This window comes from Phycodurus eques, chromosome 6, assembly GCF_024500275.1.
Source record: "Phycodurus eques isolate BA_2022a chromosome 6, UOR_Pequ_1.1, whole genome shotgun sequence".
Classification (NCBI taxonomy): domain Eukaryota; kingdom Metazoa; phylum Chordata; class Actinopteri; order Syngnathiformes; family Syngnathidae; genus Phycodurus; species Phycodurus eques.
In genome coordinates, this window is record NC_084530.1 from 462,970 (window position 1) to 472,899 (window position 9,930).

The window sequence follows — 9,930 nt, forward strand, 5'->3', positions numbered from 1 at the left end:
ATTTGGCTTTCCTCTGATTATGTGCCTATGTGTACAAAACCCAACCCTCACTAATTGTGATACCACTCGTTTATGTTGACAGCGCTGGCCTGGGGGCAGAGAGGTAGCCGGAGATATTCAGTAGAGATGTAGATAAGCTCGAGAAATTCGAAAGGATTTCAGGCCTCTCAGCAGAAAAACGTCTCAGGAAAACTCAGGAATGCATGGATGATTTACATTCATATTTCACGTTTGTTAAGGCACCATAGAGCCAAATACAAGAAAAAGTATGTTTGGTAAAATATGGGCCCTTTATAACAGTTCAATATTTACAATTGCAAATTTTTGTATGTGGCTGTTGCTGGACAAACAGATAAGCAGCTTGTTGTGTTGAGCATGTTACTGTTATTGGGGAACAAGTTGTATGTCATGATCTAGAAAAACAATGTCATTCTGAAAATCAACAGCAAGTGCTATTAAAAATAGTATTTGATATTACTGAAAGCATACATATACGGATGGTGGGAACTTATTCAATGAAAAATATCTTTGAAGATATCAATAAATGAACAAAATTGTGTGTGATTATGTGTCAGGGTAATCATGTATGCAGTAAATGGGACAGTTGGTGAAAATTATTTAAAATGTATTCTGTTCTGACAATAGCCCTTAATGACATTTTAAATGTCAAGAAATATGATGGATAAATTAATAAAATGAAATTTGGCAGAGAATTTTATTTTTTGCAATTTTTTTAATATACCAGTGTATTTTGTACAACAGAGCATAAGATACATTATCTTATGCTCTGTTGATGCATATTTCACCTTCTGAGGGTCTTTCCTGCGAGCAGAAAATGTGAGAACATCGAGGAAGTTAATCTCCAGAGGAAAAATCTGATTTAGCAGATGCAGAGAGACGGTAAGAGAAATTCCAATTCAGTCACAATGGTAACAGACTGTAAGCCTAACCTGCTCGCTACCAGGTTTTGTATGCTAAATCCTGACTTTCTACTGCTCTCCTCCCACCTGAAGCAAACTGTCTGTTTCATGATCCCATGATGCCAAGTGTTCTGGTTAGGCCGTATTTTGTTATGGGCAGTTGCCATGTGTTGCGACGTTATGGGGAAGTAAAAAATAGTCCGCAATCTGGAAAGGACAAGACGACATGCGCTGTTGTTTAAGGAACTTGAACTTTAAGGAACAGCCTGGTCTGCCCTGTTTTTTAATCCACTTAAGAAAACCACCAACATTCCTCTGTTCAGCCACCAAGCAGGCAGGATGTCTGTTTTAAATCATAATGACACAACCAGATAAAACCTGTTCTTCTTTCCGCCAAAAAATGAAGAACAAAGACTTCCCAGTAAGGAGAAGCGACAGAGGGCCCCAAAATGTCTGCGTAATCAGTTCTATTCATCCCACAGTTCACATTGTGGGATGAATAGTGACTGATTCCTGCTTAACAGAGATAAATCCCTCTCTTATCACCCACCATCAAAGCCCACTCAGCAGAATTGCAGATGGCCAGGACCCAGACCCTCAAGACGCGCGGTCACTTGTCATCGATGGAAGACTGAGACTTCCAGTGGTGACCGAAGCCACTGCAAGACAGACTCCTTGTGACCTTTGTTTTGGCAAATCTTTTTCTGACAGAATAAGTAAGGAAGCAATCTTGTCTATGGGTTTTTATTACTCGGACATGAATGTGTATTTTAAGAACTTTACATGAATGCCACTAATGATTGTATTTCTGCAAATTTGAATGTCTGATGTCAAATCTGTTTGTCAAGTGAACCGGATGAAACGTTTCACCCCACACAACACAAATGCCACATTGCAAATATTAGTGTTCTCAACAACCACATACACTTGAAACATTCGTCACATGGGCGCGTGACAAGGCAAAGTTGGAAAATGGTCTCGTTATCTTTAATCCAATAATTAATATTTTATTCCACTGGTTTTACACCACAAATTATCCTAAAATGAAATGCAATTCTAGAGGCGCGGTCTGCCTTCCATTTCGTCAAAAGGGGCCGGCCTCCCTCTCTGAAGCGGATAAATCAGAATCATCTTTATTTGCCAAGTATGTCCAAAAACACACAAGGAATTTGTCTCCTGTAGTTGGAGCCGCTCTAGTACGACAACAGACAGTCAATTGACAGAACACTTTGGAGACAGAAAGACATTGACAAAAAAAAAAACAGTCACTGAGCAGTAAAGGGTTGCTAGTTATCTGGTAATGCTGGTGCATTATTATTATTATTTTTGACAATTGTGCAAAAAGATGCAGAGTCCTCTAGCACTTAGAGCAGTTCGAATGACTAATATTGCAATAGTCCGGTGCAATGACCATTGTGCAAAGGGCGCCGAGACTTCAAGGAGTGTATGCGGTTTAAAGTGACGAGTAGTGCGATCATCTGGGACAATGTTGGTTGTGCAAATGTTGCAGATACTCCTCAATCAGTGTGCAAATGGAGCAGATGCTACTCTGGCATGAGTGGCCAGTATATGTCTACCCGCCTACCTGAAGGAAGGAGCTGGAAGAGCCGGTGACTGGGGTGCGGAGGGTCCGAGAGGATTTTGCACGCTCTTAGTTCTGACAGAGTGCAAGTCCTCAATGTTGGGTAAGGGGGTACCGACAATCCTTTTAGCAGTTTTGATTGTCCGTTGCAGTCTGAGTTTGTCCTTTTTTGTTGCAGCACCAAACCAGACTGTGATGGAAGAACACAGGACTGATTCAATGACCGCTGTGTAGAACTGTCTCAGCAGCTCCGGTGGCAGGCCGTGCTTTCTCAGAAGCCGCAGGAAGTACATCCTCTGCTGGGCCTTTTTGAGGACGGAGTTGATGTTGGTCGCCCACTTCAGTTCCTGAGAGACTGTAATTCCCAGGAACTTGAAGGTTTCGACGGTTGACACAAGGCAGCTGGACGACGTGAGGGGCAGCTGTGGCGAAGGATGCCTCCTGAAGTCCACGATCATCTCTACAGTCTTGAGCGTGTTCAGCTCCAGGTTGTGTCGGCCGCACCGCAGCTCCGGCCGCTCCGCTTCCTGTCGATATGCAGACTCGTCACCGTCCTTGATGAGGCCGATGACAGTGGTGTCATCTGCAAACTTCAGGTGTTTGACAGTCGGGTGCGCTGAGGTGCAGTCGTTCGTGTATAGAGAGAAGAGCAGCGGAGAGAGGACACAACCTTGGGGCGCGCCAGTGCTGATGCTGCGTGTGGATGACATGGCCTCCCCCAGCATCACCTGCTGTGTCCTGCCCGTCAGAAAGCTGTAAATCCACTGGTAGATGGCAGGTGAGACGCTGAGCTGGAGAAGCTTGGATGAAAGGAGTTCAGGGATGATGGTGTTGAACGCTGAGCTGAAGTCCACGAACAGGATCCTCGCGTAGGTCCCTGCACTGTCGAGGTGTTCTAGGATGAAGTGCAGTCCCACGTTGACTTTGTCCTGCGCTCTCTCACTCTCTCGTTCAACCTGCCGAAGATCTGGCCCAGCCCGGGAGCCCCCACCTCTCACCACAACAAGCTGGCGGAGGCTGGGAGACGCTGAACTTCAAGCGTGGATCGTAGGAAGCATCTACCAACTCCCCGAAGCTACCCTTTTGGGTGTGGGGAAGTTTACAGACGAGGCTCCGTTGGGAAGTAATTGTGGTGCGAGTTTTTCCCTGACCACGTGGCAAGCATTGCCACTGCCAGCGCGCCAGCCATCCTGCACCTGAAGTCCATCTTTTCTTCTTTGCTTCCTTTTTCTTCAAACCATCCCTCGTGAGCGCTCTTGTCAACCCCGTAAGGTCGACCCGCCTCCCTGAATTGGTCAACACATGTAAGTCCAATTTGCGGTCTACAAAAAGTACAGATTAGTGCATATTTGGTTTTAAATTAACAAGAACAGGAATCCCCAACTATATGCATTTGTCACTGTCCGCTCATTCCACCCTCACATCACAAGTCAGTCTCCTTTGCCAATGTTCGTCTGTGCTTTGTTTTGTTGTTGGTTCTTGCATTGCTTCCCTTGTAGATTCCCCATGTTAGATCTCATTAAATTTTCGATAAAAATTCACTACCTGCATCAGTTGTGTGTTTGTGTTCGAGAAAAAACTTTTGGCCTTCTCGAACTCTTATTTAATTCATGTAGCAACCTTCAAATTAGGAGACTGTGGGAAAAAAGGTTTGTCGTCACTTTGTCCTGAAGTTTTATACATCGAAAAAGTGACGTGGTGCCCCTTTACTAGATAAAACAGTTAATTTCAACGATTAAACTTAAAATAACGCTAAACCGGAAATAGCGCAGGAGTCGCTTACGGCTCATTATTTTCTCCTAAATTAATTACATTTTTATTTAACTTATATATGCTACAATATAAAACGGAAATTTTCCAACTCAGCTCCACCCTTTTGATTATATCACACAATCTATTATTAATCACATACAAAAGGACAATTTTAAACATTATTACATCCTAAGTACCTAAAAGCTAATACTATCCACCGACCTTACCAATCGGAAACGAGTCAAGTGTTGACACTGTGTCCACAAAGCCAGTACACGCCCTCAAAAGGCAACATGCCCAACCGGTCTGGTGCTAACATATTGGCATATTGGGAAGACGGGTAGTACCAAGAGTTTGGGAATTGTTGAGAGAGGAATTAGAGACAAAGGTTGTGCATGGTACAGATATAGATTGCCAATAAGATTTTGGTCATTTCACGCCGTGGCGAATGTGAACTGGGCCAAACAAAGGCACCATACCTGAATCATTAGTGGGTTTAAAAGCATCAAAATGTTGGGTCACATTGATGTAGAGGAGAGGAGAACCTGTTTCAGCACAAACGGTTTGATTAAGGTATTGTGGACTGACAAAAGAAACTAAGGTGCGAGGAAAGAGTGATGACGCATTAGGATGTGGGGGAGGCACAACGTGGGTTTGCAGCAGCATACGGCATGAAGTAACAATCATAGCAGTTAGAACGATTTTGAGAGCGTGCCACATGAAGGGCATACAGAAACCAAACATTCATGCTGTAGAAATTAGCAGAAGTAGTGGCAATCGTATGTAACCAAAGAAGCTCTTCATGGTTGTCACGTCTTGTGAGGTACAAATTGTGTCAACTGTCAAAGGGGAGCATCGATGCACAATGTAATCACAATAACCATGGCAATTAATGCCAAACCACCAAGGAGACCCCCAGAATAGGTCATCATTGTCATCTTTCCTTCTGCCGAGTTACGCAGTTGCGTGTGTGCTTGTACGTGTGGTCTGCGCGTCGGTTCAGACAGATGATGGATCGTTGCTCGGCTTTTATGACCTTCTGTTCCTCTATAATCTATCAATGCGCAATCAGTTGCTAGCACTGATTGTAGCTAAAAGTGTATGCTAAAAGTGAATCCTCTTTCTTAGAGGTGGTTACTTAGCCTCATTAGGCCGACCTTTACGGTCATCCGTCGTAGAAGGTGAGGGAAGTGGAGGAATCGGGACCATAGGAGACGCTGGGACCTTCTTGCAGTGTGATGCGTGAACCCACGTAGCTCTTTCAGCGACCTTCACTGCAGTATTGGTTACAAGGAGGACTTGGAAAGGCCCCAGCAAGCGCTGATCTCTCCACGTTTTCCACCGGAGGTTCTTAAGCAGCACGAAGTCACCGGTGTTTGATGATATGCAGCGGTCCGTCGGCCGACCTTGGCAGTGCTGAATGAACTTGTTTCCTGACATCAGAGAGCAAGTTAGTCAAAGACGTGCAATACCTGATCATGTTGTCCTCGCAAAGGTGTGTGTCCGTTGGCAAGTCTGGAGGATGCAGTCCAGCATTTGGAGGGCCTGCAAAGAGGATCTCAAAAGGGGACAAATTGTGCCGAAGACGGACGCTCATCCTCATATACATCAACACAATTGGTAGACCCTTAATCTAATTTAATTTTGTGTCTTCAAAAATTGACTTAATTTAGCTTTTAGAATCCCATTTTCTTTTTCTACTGCACCGCCAGACTGGGGATGGTAACTGCAATGTGTTTCGAGGTCAAATTGTAGTCTATCTGAAAGCTGTGTCATCACTTCGTTTCGTGCCATTGTCAAAAGAAAGTTTTTCAGGAATTCCCCATCTGGGAATAATTTCAGTCAATAATGATTTTGCCACCGCAGTCCAGTCCATTTTGAAAACATGTCTACCACAACTAGACAGTATTTCTTGCCTTCACAGGATGTTAATTCTATGAAATCCATCATTACATGTTGGAATGGTCGTGTAGGTGGTGGATGTGCTGCCTGTAGGGTGAGTGGGCGTGTTCTACCAGAATTGAAACGAGCACGTGAGGCAGGATTTACAAAAGTTGGCTGCAAAAGCATAAAACCCTTTTGTAAACCATTGACTTTGCAGTGCAGAAACCATCCCCCCCTTTGAAACATGGTCTAACCCGTGTGTCATTTTAGCATAACAAAAAAAATAGATGCCGAGGGAGACGAGGCTTACCATCAGGGCCCATCCATACGCAGTCATCAAAAGTCGCCCTGCACTGCCGCTACAAAGTGCGCTCAGCGGGAGTAGACAGTTAGTGAAGATCAGCGAGAGTAAGGGATTGGGTGAGTGAGCAGTGGAGAGGGAAGAGGAGAGGTGTACTGATGGAGGAGCTAGGCGCGATGCAGCCTTGGCGGCGGGATCTGCATGTGCATTCCCTTGAGAGACAGGGTGTTGGTGTTTGCTGTACATTTGTAGACCGCAATGGCAAACAGTAGAAGAATGGCATCAAGAAGCACTGCAACCTTGTCGTGGTGAAGAATAGGTTTGCTGTCAGATTTTAAAAATTTGCGGTCATGTCATGGACCACACCAAAGGCATAACGGGAGTCTGTGTAGATTGTAACAGATTTTCCTTCTGCTAAACGGCAAGCCTGTGTGAGTGCTACCAACTCAGCCGCTTGCGACGAATAATAAGAAGGGAGTGGTGACGAAGACACGACTGCGAAGTCGTCAACCACAGCAAAGCCACTGCGGCAGGAACCCGTATCAAGGTCACATGAAGAAGAGCCATCTGCAAAGAAAAACAAATCTGGGTTTTGTAAGGGCGTGTCAGAGAGGTCAACATGAGGTGTACATAAATATTGTAACTCGGAAACGCAGGAATGTGGTTTCCCCTAATCAGGGAGTGGCATGAGAGTGGCGATGTCTGAACGGTCATGCCAGCTCCAAGAGAAGCTAACCGATTTGGAAGGCAGGTCACGGAAGAATAATCTCCGTATTTACGGAGTTCCAGAGGACACATAAAAAGACTTTGACTCGGTGGGCTTGGCTGCTCAAAACTGTAGTCTACCGGAAAGTACGGAGATACATATACAGCACTGCCATCAAGCATTGACGAAAAAACCTGGCCCAGAGGCGACTCCAAGCTCTATTGTCACCAACTTTCTACAATTCAACACCAAAGCCATGATCTTACAAAAGGTATGGGCAAAGAAAAGAAAACGGTAAAGATAGGAAACAAACAAGTCTTCTTCGATCATAATTATGCGAACGGAGTCCTTCAGTAACGAAAAACTTATGCAAGTTTGAAAGATTGAAGATTGAAACAAGAAGGAATTAGATTTCAGACCCCACTCGCCAAAATGAGAATCCACTGGGAGGACGGCGTGAAAACATACAAGGATGCTAAAGAGGGAGCATGAGACCTGAGCGCTAGAGGATACGCGACTGATAAACCGGACGACGAGGGTCAAACACAGGCGACACGAAGAAGCAGGTCTTGGACCATGGTACAGCTGGAAAAGAGTGGTGACGATTGATGGTCGGAAAGACAGAGGAAAGGCAACGCAGCGAATGAAGGACACATTTTAACAATGCAGGAGAAAATAAGACCTGCCTTGCCCAGGATTGAAGGTACATTGGTGGGAAAAAAAAGCGTAACTTGGGTAAACCGTGGAATTGTGATATAGTGAGAATGGGTTGGGTGGAGTGAATACAGGGAGCCACTTGGTGTTCTTGCTCTCGATATACAGTGAGTTTGAATGTAACGTATTAAACCTAATAGCCTAAAGCAGATGCAACCGGCAGACCAAACGATAGTGTTAGGTCTAGGGAGAGGCCTTCAGGTCTTCCTCTCCATGTAGTAGCAGGGGCACTGGGATATGTTGGAAACAACATATCCCAGTTATTTTTCTTGTCAGATTCTGTCTACATAGTTACTTGGTTTATTCTTGTTGGGGAGCACACATGAGCATGAAACAAAAAAGTTAAAAATCGGGAGCAATATCAAAATAGTATCGCTAAATGTAAATGGCTTGAGTATGCCAGCAAAGAGAGCAAAGGTTATGACCAAATTAAAAAAAGAAAAAGCACAAATTGTAATGTTACAAGAGACACATTTATCCCAATTGGAACATGAGAAACTTAGGAAATTTGGCTTCAGGAATCTATTCTATGGCACATACAAAGGAGGTCGTAGAAGAGGACGCCAGCACGCCCGCGACCATAGTGAGGAGAAGCGGCTCAGAGAATGGATGGATGGAACCAGAAAACAATTAAATATTCAGGGATACATGTGACCAAAGATCGATCTGGTCTGTACGAGGCGGATTATGATAATTCAAATGGATCTAGAGAGATGGTCCACTCTAACAATGGCTTTTAGTTCACGGATTGAGGCAATCGGAATGAATATATTGCCTAGGATGTTCCAATCCTTGCCAGTAGAGGTCCCACAAGCAGAGTTTATAAAATGGGATAGGACAATATCAAGATTTATTTGGGGAGGCAAACACCCCAGAGTGAGATATGTAACTTTACAATTGCCAGAAGAGCAAGGAGGTATGGCTCTCCCGAATCTGAAAGAATACTACCACACAGCTCAATTCAGGTGTATAGGTTGTTTGAACACTCCAAAATATTCAGCCATGTGGAAGGGAATGGAAAGAGAATTTGATGGATATCCGATTCAGAGTTTATCCATCCATCAATCCTCCATCCATCCATTGTCTTCCGCTTATCCGACATCAGGTCGCGGGGGCAGTAGTTTCAGCAGGAAAGCCCAGACTTCCCTCTCCACTTCCTCGAGCTCTTCCGAGGGGATCCCGAGGCGTTCCCAGGCAAGCCGAGAGACGTAGTCTCTTCAGCGTATCCTGGGTCGTCCCCGGGGTCTCCTCCCGGTGGGACGTGCCCGGAACACCTCACCAGGGAGGCGTCCGGGAGGCATCCGAAGCAGATACCCGAGCCACCTCATCTGGCTCCTCTCAATGCGGACGAGAAGCGCCTCTACTCTGAGCTCCTCCCGGATGACTGAGCTTTTCACCCTATCTCTAAGGGAGAGGCTGGACACCGTGCGGTGGAAACTCTTTTTGGCTGCTTGTATCTGGGATCTTGTTCGTTCGGTCACGACCCACAGCTCGTGACCAGAGGTGAAGGTAGGAACGTAGATCGACCGGTAAATAGAGAGCTTCGCCTTAGTTCTTCACCACAACGGACCGATACAAAGTCCGCATCACTGCAGACCCTGCACCGATCTGCCTGTCGATCTCGCGTTCCATTCTTCCCTCACTCGTGAACAAGACCCCAAGATATTTGAACTCCTCCACCTGGGGAAAGATCTCAACCCCGACCTGGAGAGGGCTTTTAACATGGGATTTTTAACGTTAACCTTTTCTGACTAAGGAGAAAACCCACGCAGGCACGGGGAGAACATGCAAACTTCACACAGGCGGTAAACCCCGGTCCTCAGAACTGTGAGGCAGACGCTCTAAACAGTCGGCCACCGTTGATGATATAATTCAATTAAAATGGGTGGCATTTGATAAAAACTTCAAACCAAACGACCATGATAAGGGCTTTAAGTGGTGGACAAATAAGGGAATAACAGCATGGTGAAAAATGGGGAATTTAAAGGTTTCGAAGGTTTGAAAAATGAGTACGAGCTAGAGAATTATGACCTTTATAGATCTTTACAAGCAATAGATTATTGCGGAAGGC

General features: G+C 45.1%; 1 protein-coding gene across 3 annotated transcripts in view; it reads left to right on the plus strand.

Moving 5' to 3' along the window:
- Nucleotides 1-713, plus strand: part of galnt7 (UDP-N-acetyl-alpha-D-galactosamine: polypeptide N-acetylgalactosaminyltransferase 7) — a 123,860-nt gene extending 123,147 nt beyond the window's left edge. For all 3 annotated transcript variants that reach the window (XM_061678676.1, XM_061678678.1, XM_061678679.1), the window contains exon 15: nt 1-713. This exon is cut by the window's left edge and continues 1,200 nt beyond it. The gene's annotated coding sequence lies outside the window, so the exon portion shown is untranslated.
- Nucleotides 714-9,930: the final 9,217 nt, after the last annotated feature.